The following is a 15671-nucleotide window of genomic DNA, read 5'->3' on the forward strand; positions in this document are numbered from 1 at the left end:
ACGGATTTTCCTGATCTTGTTTCTGCAACAATAAAACATTACACTTCAGAACAAGCGTATTCCTGCACTAGCACAGCCTTTTGTCACTTAAGTTTTTTTAAATACTTTCTCGGATGTTTCCCATTCCTGCTATGTATATTTTTCTATTTGAATGCTTTTATTGGGTTTTCCATTGTTCCCACTAAATACTGTAAATTGCCATTGGATCTTATTGGTGAAGTGTGTTTTTTAAATTAAAAAAAAAATCAAATAAATAAGCAGAACGTAAAACTAAAGTCCATGCCACACAACATGATGACATTAGGCTTGGTACCTGAGAATTCTTTGCCATTTTAAATTATGCCTATCCAAAAAGTCACTCGGAAAATGGGGATCAGACTTGAAGTGTGCAAGGCAAGGCAGTGCTATGCTTGGGAGGAAATGAGATTGGCCATTTATTGGAATGGTCTGTGCACTGGGCACAACTATCATTCCTACTGTCGCCTCCATTCATGGCAGCTCTATTAAGACGAAAAATGTCTGAGATCTCTTTGGTCTATGCGACATAGCCAAGGAGCAGAGGTGCAAGAAAAATACTTTAATAAAAATGGCACCATTACCGAGTTTTCAATTTGAGCTTCAGTTATCCACTGGTGGCTTTTACTAGACACAAGTGTGTTTTCTTCTGTAATAGGAAATGGCAGGAAAGTGGGATATCTGCCGTGTATTGCCGCATTGATATACTTCTGAATATTGTTAACACATAGTCTGCTGAGAGAGGTGAACAGAGGACAATTGTGGTTGGGGAAGAGAAGAGAGATGCACTGTTAAATGATTAAGAGTGACACCATCATATTAATGTTTGGTCAGAAGTAAGATATTGGAGGAAACTGTTATTCTAAAGCAGCAATGCTGCAGCAAGCAAAGGCTCTAACAGCTCAGACAGCTGCTAGTGGCTGCAAGCCAGACAGGATGTGTGTGACTGCTGCCATGGAAACTAAGGGGCAGTCCATCCTTATTGAGCACAGGATATGAGCTCAGTGTGTGTCATATGACCTGTACAGGATGTACATGGGTGGAGTTCGGAGTTTCTCTCTGTTGAAGAGAGCAGACATCTTTTACTGTATGACTGCTAAAGACAGGAATAAAAGCATGTAGTTAAATTTCTGTCTGAGTCTGATTCCCCTCCCTGGGGAGCAGGGAGGAGGAGAAGCAGTTGGTGTGTTTTTCTCACAGCCTGAGGAAAATCACCAGAACGGACCTCGTGTGTTTTTCCTGCCGGGAGTCGCCAGAGGGAGGTCAAAGGAATTCAGCCGGTGCCTGCAGATAGGCACATACTTCTGACCGAGCCTGAATTCCAACAGAGAGATGCACTGTTAAATGATTAAGAGTGACACCATCATATTAATGTTTGGTCAGAAGTAAGATATTGGAGGAAACTGATTTTCCAGACCCATTTCACTTGGGGCTTAGGCCTGGTTTATGCACAGAAACTGCTTTATTCACCTTGTATGATTACCTCTGTAAAGAGAGAGGCAGCAGAAATATGTCCATTTTAATTCCCCTCAATCTCTTAGTGGCTTTCAATACCATTCACTATGGTATCCTTCTGGAGAAACTGTCTGAGTTGGAGTGGCACTGTTTTGCATTGGTTGTGGTCCTACCTGGATGGTCATTTCCAGAGGGTGATGTATTTGGAGTGCTATTTGGCCCCGTCAAGCCTTCAATGTGGTGCTTCTTAGAGTTCAATGTTATCCCCTATATTGTTTAATATCTACATGTAACTGCTGAGTGGGGTCATCTGGAGTTTTGGGGTATGTCGTTAGCGATATGTTGATGACACACAGCTCTTCTCCTTTACAAGTGTGGCAGTGGAAGTGCTGGACCAGTGTCTTGCCTCAGTAATGGACTGGAAGAGAGCCAACAAACTGAAGCTCAGTCCAGATAACACTGAGGCACTCTTAGTGGGTTGTTCTCTAGGCCAGATGGGTGGGAGGTTGCCTGCTCTTGATGGGGTTACACTCCCTCTGAAGGAGCAGGTACATTACTTGGGGGCACTCTTGGATCATCTGCTGTCAGTTGAGGCTCAGGTGGCCTTGGTGGTGTGGAGTGCCTTCTCTAAGCTTTGGCCAAACTGCGCTGCCATCTGGACAGGGAAAACCTAACTTCGATTGTCTATGCTCTACCAACTTTTAGGTCAGATTATATGTGGAGTTGCTTCTGAAGATGGTTCAGGGACTTCAGCTGCTGCAGAATTTGGCAGCCAGGTTGCTCACTCACTCAGGAAAGAGTTTTTGAATATATAACACTGATCCTGGCTGACTGTACAGGCTGCCAATCAGTTTCTGGGCCCAATTCAAAGTGCTGGTTTTGACCTATAAAGCCTTAAATGGCTCAGGACTGCAATACTTCCAGGACCGTCTCTTGCCCTTTTAATCATTCTGGACCCTGTGATCATCATCCGAGGCCCTTCTTCATATGCCCTCTCCACAAGAGGTCAGGAGGGTGGCAATATGAGAACAGACCTTTTCTGTGGTGGCTCCCAATTGGTGGAATGTTCTCCCCAGGGAGACTCACCTGGCACCATCTATATATATCTTTAAGCATCAGGCAAAAATATTTCTCTAGGCATTTAGCAGATTAAAAAAATCAGTGATCTTTTAAATGTGTTTGTGGGAGAAGTTTGGAGTTCTTTTGTTATGTATTTGGTGTTCTCATTTTGTACTTTTATGTTGTAAAATGCCCTGTGATATTCAGATGAAGGGTGGTGTACAAATTTATACAACAGCAACAGCAACAGCAACAGGAAGTATGTATAGGACTGCAGCTTTAGGGGGTAATTCTGCGCTCACTAACTTGAGAATAACACCAATTGAACACTGTGGGAATTACTTAACTAACATACTTAAGACTGGGCTCTATATCATCTTTCGTTTCTAGGGTCAGCATTTGACTTTTATCTTACTTGACAGCTAGTCTGTGATAGCATTGATTATTTTAATTCATTTTTCCAATGTAAAATAATTCAACCAATCCTTCAGTGGGCTGCACAGAATATGGAAGGGGCAGAAGTGACATCAATGAATTCATGTCAAATTAGTTTGCAAAGTGGGTATGAGTATGAGAGAGACAGATCACATGATTCCTACAGACCCAAATCCACATATGCCAATACTGAAGTGGCCTAAAATTAGGATTGCCAAAGAGCTGCAATTTCCCATTTCCAAAGTGACAACTGCATATTTGATGTTGATAATTGGTCTCAGCAAGCAATAGTTTTACAAACAAATTCCATGGATTTCACGCTCCCCTGGTAAAAAAAAAAAAAAGGTGGGGTGGGGGGAGAAGAAGAGTTCTCTACCATTTTCATCAATTGCACTGCAGCAATTCAGAGCACCATTAGGTGTGGGCTCTTAACATATCCAATTGCCTAGTCTGTTCTTTTGAATGGGGAACAATGAGAGATAGTCTGGCATGATGCACAATAGCCTGCTCTGGGCATTGAATGGGCAGTTGTGTATAATATACACAATAGATTGCAATCACAATTCAGGAACTGCAAGACTCCTGTCAGTGTGGTGAGGACTGCACATCCCCTTTTGTGGATCAGGGCAACCCTCCAGCCCCAATACAATGCTAGCATTCAGGATGTTGAAAATATGAAAGGTTTAATACACCTGTGCTTCGAAAGCAAATTGAAGGATTATTATTTTTTGACTACAGCTAGGATGACCAAATGTAAAGGAGGACAGGGTCCCTGTATCTTGACTAAATGTATAGAGAAGATAATTTCGAAAGATTTTTCACCATTATGTGACAAGCTATATCTGCCCAAAAAAATTCTTTTCCTACACAACTCTTCAAGGCCTTTCTCTCCAATTTGTATCCACTTGCCCTGTTGGTGCAAAGATGGCTCCTGCTAACTACCATATTCTTTAGCCATAAAGATACCGTAATTTAGGTTAAATGAAGACAGGGTCAGAACAGATGCAGATAATTACACTACAGAAGGGTCCATTATTTGGCACAAGTGTTATTCTATTGAGCCCTATTGAAATTGAGCCCTGTTTGATATGGTCTAACTTGCTATTATAGTCACCATGAATTTGTAATGGATGAAGTAATTCTCTAAAGGAGCCCAAAGTTGCAGAGCAGAGCACGGGCACCAGTGTTTTTGGCATATAAAGGCTTGGAAGTATTCCAGCAGAGGGGATTGTTGTGACTCCAACTGTTCCTTTTGTTTTCAGAAAGGTGAATTCAAAAGAAATGATAGTTCTGTCTTGAGATGAAGATTTATGCCAGGCAGTGTACTGTTATGAAGGAAAATATCTGCTCTAAAGGCCATGCCACACTGCTTTATTCCAACACAAATATAATTCCTTCTAATGCAGAACTATTTTCATGTATGCTGAGAGCTTTGTGTGTCGAGGTCCCACAAGCCACCCCCAAATAAATCACAATTCACACATAATTTTTGTTTAAGGTTTTTGGCATAATTTTGGCCACAACTTTATTAAAATATATAAAAGTGAGTGGTTGCTTAGGCTTGGTTCCGACTATCTGTCACTGCCATCGGGACAGGACTGACTTCCGGATTCCAGCGAAAACCAGTCAGGGAAAGCAATACAGTGGTGCCTCACAAGACGAAAAGAATCCGTTCCGCGAGTCTCTTCGTCTTGCGGTTTTTTCGTCTTGCGAAGCAAGCCCTTTGACAGCTTAGCGGACTAGCGCTATTAGCGGCTTAGCGGATCAGCTGATAAGCGGCTTAGCGGCTTAGCGGATCAGCTGATAAGCGGCTTAGCGGCTTAGCGGATCAGCTGATAAGCGGCTTAGCGGATCAGCTGATAAGCGGCTTAGCGGATCAGCTGATAAGCGGCTTAGCGGCTTAGAAAAAGGGGGGGAAAGAAAAAAACCCCCGCAGGAACTCACAAGACATTTTCGACTTGCGAAGCAAGCCCATAGGAAATTCGTTTTGCGAAGCACCTCCAAAACGGAAAACCCTTTTGTCTAGCGGGTTTTCCGTCTTGCAAGGCATTCGTCTTGCGGGGCACCACTGTATTGGGGAGAGCATGGAGCCGGGCACCAGACCCTCACCTCCCCGCGCATGCTCCCAGGAGCTTGCGCTGCCCAAGCCCCAACCAGGGATTTGGATGAAAGGATGGCAAGCCCCTAGATTCCTTTAATGGAATTCCCTTGCAGCAGCAGCATTGGGACAGACACCGCCAATCCATACCCCTCCACCAACCAATTTTTTAACCAATGCCTAACCGCAACCTTACAAGTTGTGACAATTTGCTACGCAGTAGGCAAAAAAACAGATGGCACCAGCCAATCAGCCAACTGGACAAAATTCCTACCAGGCTCCTGCCCCCAAAGCAGATGAGTCCATGACAGGCATAGCAAGGTCAACGCAAAGACCAATACCTAGGAAGGGTGGGCGGGTGTTCCGATGTACACAGCAAAGAGAATTGTCAGTGCTGTGTATCTTACATTTAAAACCTTTTAGCCCTTCCCCTTAATTGGCAACATCAAAATTCCCTAGTAACAGGAAACTACCCAATCCTTGCTAATGGCTATCCAAACGATCCCGCCCAGCAACAAGGGGGTAGCGTGCCAGACCCCACCGCAACACGTGCTCTCCAGGAAGGAGAACACGCATTGTAGCCAAACTGGACCACCAAGCAGCAATGAAGGGAGGTGTTTGGAAACACATGGTTTCAAGGTTTCTAGACATAACGAATAAAAATAACCTTAAAGAGGAGTGCTGTATTATCTGCTTGTAGCTGCATCAAGAAAAGGGAAATGAGTAGAGAATGTTGAATGCATCTGCAACCCAATGAGGCATTTAACGAAGTCTCTTCATGCCACTGAATTGAAATGACTGGAGATGAGTGCAGAAGATGGTGGAAGGAGAACAAGAGGGGTAGAGCTGAGACAAATGAACAGACAATAAAGGATAGGAAGGAAGTGAGAGCAGAAGCAACTAAGTGGAAGAAGCAGGAGCAATGATGGGAGTGAAGCGATGGTGTACAAGCAAAGTCTGGAGGGGGTAGCGCAGAGGAAGGTAGAGGTGGGGGAGGGATTGTGGCCATTGAAACTGGAAAAAGCAAAGAGGTGAATAAGCAAACAAAAGAGGGGGACTAAGTGGAGGCGGAGTGAGGGAAATGGCAAGGCAGGGTGGGGCAGATAGAATTGAGGGGTGGCGTGGGGCACTAAATTATTTCATTCCTTCAAGAAACATTATGGGCTCCTCCAGAAAACCTGTTTTCTGGTACTGTACACTGATCTTGATTTGCTTGCACAAAGCTTGTATGGAGGTTAAAGGTAAAGGGACCCCTGACCATTAAGTCCAGTCGTGACCTAATGGGGTTGCGGCACTCATCTTGCTTGACTGGCCGAGGGGACCGGCATACAGCTTCCGGGTCATGTGGCCAGCATGACTAAGCCGCTTCTGGCGAACCAGAGCAGCGCACAGAAACACCGTTTACCTTCCCGCCAGAGCGGTACCTATTTATCTACTTGCACTTTGACGTGCTTTCGAACTGCTAGGTTGTCAGGAGCTGGGACAGAGCAACAGGAGCTCACCCTGTTGCAGGGATTCGAACCACCGACCTTCTGATCGGCAAGTCCTAGGTTCTGTGGTTTAACCCACAGCACCACCCGCGTCCCCCTGTATGGAGGTTAGGTTATAGAAATTTGTGGAGTGATTACAGAACAATGGCCATTCATCCTGATTTGCTTTGGGGATGTTTGGAAAAGGTCTCTCTCCCTCTCTGGTGTTTTTGTTACTCTAAAATGAAAGAGCACTTTCATCCACTTCGATTGCATAACACTAAATTCCCAGTATGTGCTTGAATCCCTTCCTTAAAATACTGCCACCAAGGAGCTGGGATCAGGTCGCAACACCCTGCCAAATGTATATTGTTGCAATGAGCCCATCTCAGGCAATCAGCAAGGCTGGGCTGGCAACTGTGACATTGCACAATGAGGCATGTCTGTTTTCAGTGCACCTATGGCTTCCCCCTATGTGACTCCAGACATTTATTTTTTTAAAAAAAATATTTATTAAAGTTTTGAAAGTTACAGAAAGAAAAAAAAGAAAAAGAATCAAACATAACAAAACCATACAATACAATATAAAAACAAAAATACCACATATACATAACAAAAATAAAACAAAAGTAATTTAAAAAAGAAAAAAGAAACACAACCTATGCCTTCAATGTTATTAACTTTCTTTTACTTGTTTCAGCGACCTCCTCACACCTCCCTTTTTTTGTATTCCACTTCGATTAATTGTTTCAGCAAATCCTTTCCATCTTCCTCAAACTTTACATGAGACAGGAAGCCAGCCATGGTCCTCTATTAGCATCACTGCAACACCAAGTAATACCAACAGTGGCTGTTGTTGAGCATGATGCCCATTTCAAACTTTCCACTGCTCCTGATAATGCAGTGTCCCAAATCACAATGAGGGTTCTACTCCCATTCAAGTGAAACAAGTACGAGTCCCTTACAAACCTACCCATTTAACGCAGGAAAGTCAGGGCCAATGTGCATGCAGGTGGATGGATACAAGGTTTGCACAGTTTGAGATTCAGGTAAATGCCTGAAATGGCTCTCTCTACCCAATATGTGCTTGGCACAATATGTCTAATGAAACAAACTGTTCCACAGAATGCTGCGGCCAGGCTGAGTGGAATATCTGGATGTGCACATGTTGCACATGTACAGAGGGAACTCTGCTGGCTGCTGATTAGCCACTGAGTCTCAATACTCAATACTCAATTTCCTTTATTCGACCGATAGTCAGAAATAAAACACAATACAGAGTTATAAACTAAAACATCATAGGGGTACATAATAAGGTAGGGCCACAGTACTAAACCTCTCACAGATAACCCACATCAAGGCATTCAGTTATACGTTTCCGACACTTGAGTGCCAGGAAAAGGAATTTAGCCACTGACAAAGTTGTTTTCCCAGAAGACTTATTTAGCAGATATGCTGTCTGCTTTCCTCTTTGTTGGGGACTGAGCTGGGGTAAATATGGGGTTATAAGATATTGTCTTAAATTGTTGTAGAAGGGACAGCTCAGTAAAATGTGCTCTGTGGATTCTACCTCACCCAACGCACAATGGCATAATCTCTGGTCATATGGGACTCCTCCATATCTTCCCTTCAGAACCGCCGAGTCAAGAACATTCAGCCTAGCTGCGGTAAATAGTCTGCGGTATTCCACATAGAGGATATCCGCCAGGTAGCGAGCTGGAGCAGCTCGGTACATCTGCTCCCCCAGAAACAACCCAGGTTTCACACGGGCTATGTCCTCCTGTCTGGTAATATCCCTTAATCTTTGGGCGATCACCGCCTTTGCGTGGCTATACGTCATGGACTCTATATAAAGGGAAGACAACCCGCACTTCTGCACTTCCTCCACTATCTCCCCTTCCCATGGAGATTTAAAGTTATCCCTCAGAATCAAGGGGGCCAAACCCACCGGTCTGAAACAAAGCTTAAGCCAAAGCCATAACTTCGCTTTCAGGGCCACATACCTAAAGGCTTGGCACCCGGTTTCCAATCTCATGATCACACCTGCCACGGAGGGGGGGGGGATCCTGAGTATGGCCCTGAGGAATTGGGTTTGGATAGATTCCAATTTTTCAAAGTCCCTACGTGAGCCCAAGGCAATGCCCACCAGTAGAAGAGGGAGGACTTTCATTTTAAAGAGTCACAAGGCAACTTTGACAGTTTGTGCCTGTTTCTTGGAGTACAGGGTTCTAATCACCAAGGCTGCTTACGATGCGTTCGAGGCTATGTGTTCTCTGTGCGCCAAGAAGGACCTATTTGATCTAACAACCTGACCCAGGTATTTGAAGCAACTGACCTGCTCTAAAGGAATACCATTAATTGACCATAAATTAGGTTTCGGTCGAGCGGAAAAGACCATTATTTTGGTCTTGGCATAATTTAGTTGGAGCTCATGTTGGGTCTCATATTCATGAAGAGCTCGAAGCATCCTCCTTAATCCGATGGGGGAGGTAGCTAATAGGGCGGCATCGTCCACATACAGCAGGACATTCAAGGCTCGTCCTGCCAGTTTTGGTGGATGGAAATCAGTATTTGCCATATGCACCACTAGCGAATTAATATAGAAGTTAAACAGAGCAGGGGCAAGCAAACAGCCCTGTCTTACCCCCCTAGTGGTGGCAACCGGATTGGAGACTAGCCCCTTGCTATCTAGCCTAATCCTCAGGAAGGTATTTGTATGCAAATTAATAATCAGCAGGAGAAGGCGGTGGTCGATAGATGTCGCTGCCAATTTTGCCCATAGCTGGTTCCTGGGAATTAGATCAAAGGCCTGCTTAAAGTCTATAAAGGCGACGTAGAGGGCTTTTAGGCCATTGTCAGCATACTTGGTGGCCAAGTGATTTAGGATTAAGATTTGGTCTGTTGTTGATCTTCCAGGGCGGAAACCCGCCTGTTCCTCTGCGATGATGTTGTTGCTTTCCATCCAGGTCATTAATTTGTTAAGTAGAAATCTTGAATAGATAACATCCCGATAACATTTAGCAGGCTAATTGGTCTAAAATTGGCCGGGTCTGTGCGCGGCCCTTTCTTGTGAATTTAGCCACTGAGTCAGGTTCAATGTTTTGTTACTAATGTATACAGCCCTGGATAACTCAGGAATGGGTTGCTTGCCCCTGTATACACTTGTGAGATCATTTTGATCACCTGGCAGAAATTTACTTTTGGCACCAAACCTTATTCTTATCAAAGGATAGTGACCTGAAAGCAAGTACTTTTCTTTTTTTTTTATAATAATTTTTATTAATTTTCATAAAACAAAAAACACAAAATTAAACAAACAAACAAACAATACATGACTTCCCCATGCCTCCCCTTCACTGCACCCCTGTGTCCAAAATTTTTAGCAATCCTTCATTCCTTTTCAAAATTTGATTTCCTTCATGATTTTCTTAACTTAAATATTTCCAACTATAATTCTCTATTTCTTAACCCTTGACATTTTATCAGTCCAAAATTTTGCAACAATTCTTAAGATATAATTTAAATTTTTTCCAGTCCTCTTCCACTGTCTCCTTCCTCTGATCACGGATTCTGCCGGTCATCTCTGCCAATCCCATGAATTCAGTCACCTTCGTCTGCCATTCTTCCAGAGTAGGTAGTTCTTGCATCTTCCAATACTTTGCTAGAAGTATTCTTGCTGCTGTAGTTGCATACATAAAAAAGATCTTATCTTTTTTTGGTACCAATTGGCCGACCATGCCCAAGAGAAAAGCCTCCGGTTTTTTTACAAATGTCCACTTAAGGACTTTCTTAATTTCATTATAGATCATTTCCCAGTAGGCTTTAACCCTTGGGCAGGTCCACCAAAGATGATAGAAAGTTCCTTCACATTCATTACATTTCCAGCATTTGCTACTGGGCAAATGATATATCTTTGCAAGCTTGACTGGAGTCATGTACCATCTATAGATCATTTTCATTATGTTTTCTTTCAAGGCACTACATGCCGTAAATTTAAGTCCTGTGGTCCATAACTGTTCCCAGTCAGCAAACATAATATCATGACCTAAGTCTTGTGCCCATTTAATCATAGCTGATTTAACTGTTTCATCCTGTGTATTCCATTTCAGCAACAAGTTATACATTTTAGACAAATTCTTAGTATTGGTCTCTAACAGTTCTGTTTCCAATTTTGACCTCTCTTTCTGAAATCCTAGTTTCTTGTCCTGCTTAAAAGTCTCATTTATCTGATAGTAATGTAACCAGTCTCGAACTTTGGATTTTAATTTCTCAAAGCTCTGTAATTTAACTTTTTCACCATCATATTCTATAATTTCACTATATTTTGGCCAATTAGAGTCCATGTTAAGTTTTTTTACCGCTCTAGCTTCCATTGGTGACAGCCATCTGGGTGTTTTATTTTCCAACAAATCCTTATATCGATTCCAAACATTATATAAAGCTTTCCTGACAATGTGATTTTTAAAGCCTTTATAGATCTTTACCTTGTCATACCATAAATATGCATGCCAGCCGAAAGCAAGTACTTTTCACCCTTTTCCCTGGACTTTGGAATGCTTTCCCCTTTGCTATTTATGATGCACCGCCCATCAGTTGCTTCAGATGTCTTGTAAAGACATACCATTTTGTCCCAGCTTTCCCAGACCCATAAAATTAAAATTGGGAATTTTTGTTTTGTTTTCAATACCCGTTTTTCATACTGTTTTACATTGTGTATGTGTGTTCTTACAGATTTGGAGATATTTTAGCTATTAAGCAGATTAGAAATGGTTTAAAGTAAATAAAATAAACTCTTGGTACACAGCACTCGTGCACCGAAACCAATGAAACTTTTAAAATTACATAAATGTGGATGGAAGAAAAATATAGTGTGCAGAATGGGCTCCCCCTTTTTCTTTCTAGAAACTAAAACTCTGGATGATCCCTAAATTCTGGACAGCTCAGTTGGCAACGGTAGGTGCTTGAGAAGAAATATGGTCCGTGTCAAAATGTCATGACACTGTTTTGAGAAAAAACACACACTTATTATTTTTTAAATGCTCCAAGCTAGGGATATATATATATAGGTGCTATTGAAATAATTAATTTACATAATTCTACCTCTGGCATTCTAGTAGATTCCCTGAATGTATCCTATAGTCTTTGGCCATCGTCTTGACATCGTCACACTATCTCTACAGACATAATTTGACATTTTAATGTCATCTCCATAGGCTATCATCTTGACTAATTAAGTGCTGTCAACATAGATTTCTTCTGACATTCTTCTGCATCAGGACATTGTCTCCGAAGACTTCAGCCAAAACTACTGTGAAAACTTTTTTAGGAGGTAGTGAAGGACAGAGACTCCAAAGAGAAAGATAAAGAGAGAGAACTATCGGGTACGATAGATCAGCTGGATACAATTTTGCATGAAGAAACCATTTCTTTTTTTTCATCCCTCATCCAGCCTCTAGAACAAGCCTCCACAGGTCACAAAACTGAAGAAAGCCCAGCAGCTGTACACAATGGCAGCCATCTTGTTACTGTAAATCTGCACCATACATGACTTCACAGGCTACTGTTGACTTCGTTGCTCTTGTTATGCAGGTCATTAAATACAGAGACTTACTTCTAAATAGACATGTTTACCTTAGTACTGAAAGTTAATAATACAGTGAATTCTATATGAGTGTCTGGACTGCAGATTAGGAGACATGCCTAAAACTATTTGCAAAGCTTTTTTGCATTTGCCATTTTAGGGGACAGGAGACCTTTAACATTCATCCACACTTACTGTGGGTATTAACATTAAATGATGTAACAAAATCTCATTTCGAATTGAGGCACAATAGATAGAGGTAATGGATTTGTGTCAGCGCTATTACTATTGACATATTAAAGCTACCACGGCAGTTTTAGAAAGGAAGCAGAGCTGATCATGAAGGGGGTGGGTGGGTTACTCATTTGTTTATGGAACAAAGTTAATTAAAAAGGGCTTTCATATCCCATGTGAATTATTGAGAAATTAAATCTTAGCCCATAAGAACAAAAGTCTGATAGCCAGCTGCAGATCACAATGTTAATCAAGAGAATGATGTTTCGTGTAAGTATCAAGAGGCAAAACAGGATGAGAAACAGCTCTGCTGCTCCTCAAAGCCTGGGAGGACTTGGCACCAAGTTCCCCTTCTGAGAAATTCTTCCACCCTCCCTGGTTTTTGGAACTCCCTTCTCTGGAACCAACTTAGCACAAGGGACCTCAGTGTGTCGCAGGATAGCTGGTCCCACCTCTTTCCACCTGCCCAATGAAAATAATAAATTTTATTTATACCCCGCCCTCCCCAGCCAAGGCTGGGCTCAGGGCGGCCAACAACCAATAATAAAAATGAGTTGAATGAATACAACTTAAAAACAAGATTAAAAGACAACATTAAAACAATTAAAATGCAGCCTCATGACAGGAGGAGAAAAGAAAAAGAAAGAGGGGGAGGGAATCAAATTGACTCCAAGCCAAAGACCAGGTGGAACAACTCTGTCTTACAGGCCCTGCGGAAAGAAATCTGATTCTGCAGGGCCCTAGTCTCATGAGACAGAGCGTTCCACCAGGCCAGAGCCAGAGTTGAAAAGGCCCTGGCTCTGGTTGAGGCTAATCTGGCTTCCTTAGGGCCTGGGACCTCTAGGATGTTGCTATTTATGGACCTTAAGGTCCTCCCTGGGGCATACCGGGATAGGCGGTCCTGTAGGTACAAGGGTCCTAGGGCGTGAAAACATAGTCAGTTGTAGCTGCTGGCATCCAGAAAGGAGATCACCAACATGTGCCAAGCAGACCTGGGTTGAGCTGGGTGTGGAAGTTAGGACAAGGTAGGATGCTGCTGTGCTGCTGTGCTGCTATCCAACAACTTAGCTGCAGCTTGAAACAGATAGGCAGAGGTGGAGCCAACAAAGCCAACTTGCCAAACAGCTGTCACAGATGCATTTTCGTGCTGCAAGAAAATAAGTCACCTTGAGCCTGCTCCTCATTTGATTTCAAGTTTTGTAAGCACCTCACATGAAGTCAAAATGAAGCTTCCGGAACTAAGCCCTCCGTGGATCCATTCCATCTTGGATGCATGAATGTACAACAAACACAAGAAAAATATTTTCTAAGCATTCATGTGCCATTAGAATAGAAACAAGACATTTACTGCATTTACTGTTGACTCACAAATAATAATAAGGCTATTCTTGTTTACTTGTACCACCTCAATCTCAATTCTTTATTGGCATATAGACAAAATTCAGAAAGGTTCGGTGCAATACAATCACTCATCAAAATCTGCATCTAACAATTAAAATACCGTTGTATAACATCCATGAATCCTCACTGTGTGTTGCAGAAAACTGGCTACTATCTCCATTTTATCCTCATCCTAGGTAAACATTAGGGAGGCTACCTTACATTTATTTGACTGTCTGACACTAACAATTGCTACCTAGACCCAATCCACCTTCTTTCTCACTGCCTTATTTCTTGTGTTCAGTTATTACGTGCGTCCAATATGTTTGCAATCATGTATACACTCATCACACCGAACTCAGAAGTGACCTGGAAACATCCTAAAGACATCACTAAAAGGGAGGAGCAGGGGTAGAGCAGAGCGGAGAAGGGGGGTGGAAAGGCTGTTTGCAGGCTTTTTCAATGGGTTTCAATTATATGTGATTTCACCAATGCATGCAGTGCCTCGGAACGTCACCTCCATGTAAATGGGGGGCTGCTTTAGTCATTTACTCTGCAATAGTCCTCTCACACTTAATTAATATAAAAGTTGTTTGTTTACAATAAAAATTATGGATCCCAACTGCTGAAGCTTGGGGTATGGTGTCTTCTTATTGTTTTTGTGCTTGAATGTATGCGGGGGCATTTAGAATAAGATCTGTTATTTTATTATTGATGTCTTTTCTATAGTTAAGTTTTTACCTCTATCTTCAGTGGATTTTATTTTATTTTATTTTATTGCTATAGCTAGTGGCTGATGCAAATAAAGATTCTTCTGATTCTGATTCACCACTGAATTACCGTATTGGCCTGAATATAAGTCGCACTCCCCCCCCCCAAAAAAAAAAAATTCCAACCATGTAAAGTTAAAGTGTGGCTTAACTTTGCGACCTTACAAAAATTTGCTTTTATGATATCGCTGCTGAAACAGACATACTGTAAAACGGAACCCCTCCCCCCCAAAAAAAAGTTTTCTTGCCAATTTGTGAGCTTGAGACTGTTGTGGCAATTAATTCTAATGTTATTCATCGCTTTCACTTGCGGGTCCTCTCTAGTACCCGTGGGATTTTCTTCTACATTAGCCATTTACTGGTGTGAGTGCCTGCAGAATTTTAAGGGAGCTGCTTATATTCGGGTACAGTGGTACCTCTGCTTAAGAACTTATATAAAGTAATGAGCATTGATACCTTTCCAGTAAATACCATTGACAAGGGCCTTTGGGAATACTGAGCTGAAAATTAGCAAATAGCAAATATTCTCTGAAGTAAGACAACAATCCTAACCCACATACAGTGGTGCCTCAGGTTAAGAATTTAATTCATTCCGGAGGTCCGTTCTTAACCTGAAACTGTTCTTAACCTGAGGTACCACTTTAGCTAATGGGGCCTCCCGCTGCCGCCGTGCCGCCACTGCACGATTTCTGTTCTCATCCTGAAGGAAAGTTCTTAACCTGAGGTAATATTTCTGGGTTTACAGAGTCTGTTACCTAAAGCGTCTGTAACCTGAAGCGTCTGTAATCCAAGGTACCACTGTATTGTCTCCCCCCCCACCTTGAATTTTGCGGGTGCGGCTTATATTTGGGTCAATATGGTATATAGGGCATATGTGCACTTGTGACTGGCTCCCCATTCACAGATTTAACTTTTGAGGCCTTTGAAAAAGTGTTGAAACCTGATGCACAGTATCCCAAGTAATTCACAAAAATGTTGCAGCAAAAAGGCAATCCCTACAATCATCTAAAAACAAAAGAAAAAGAAAAAAAGAAGCAATTATTAATATTTACCAGGTATGTTTGGAGTTCTAAATGGAGACATTTAAAGCACAGGATACAGATTTTGCTGAAGTTTATTTCCTGAGACTCTGTTGTAGTGCATCCACCATATTTGGCTCAGTGCATTAAGGAATC

General features: G+C 42.2%; 1 long non-coding RNA gene across 1 annotated transcript; it reads right to left on the reverse strand.

Moving 5' to 3' along the window:
* Nucleotides 1-12578: 12578 nt before the first annotated feature.
* On the reverse strand, nt 12579-14004 carry LOC309339883. The gene is made up of 2 exons (XR_014155610.1): nt 13513-14004; nt 12579-12808 (listed from the first exon to the last, which is right to left on the reverse strand). It is a non-coding gene; the product is annotated as an uncharacterized lncRNA (long non-coding RNA).
* Nucleotides 14005-15671: the final 1667 nt, after the last annotated feature.

The sequence above is a fragment of the Podarcis erhardii genome, assembly GCF_964252035.2.
Source record: "Podarcis erhardii genome assembly, chromosome: 4".
In the NCBI taxonomy this organism is placed as follows: Eukaryota; Metazoa; Chordata; class Lepidosauria; order Squamata; family Lacertidae; genus Podarcis; species Podarcis erhardii.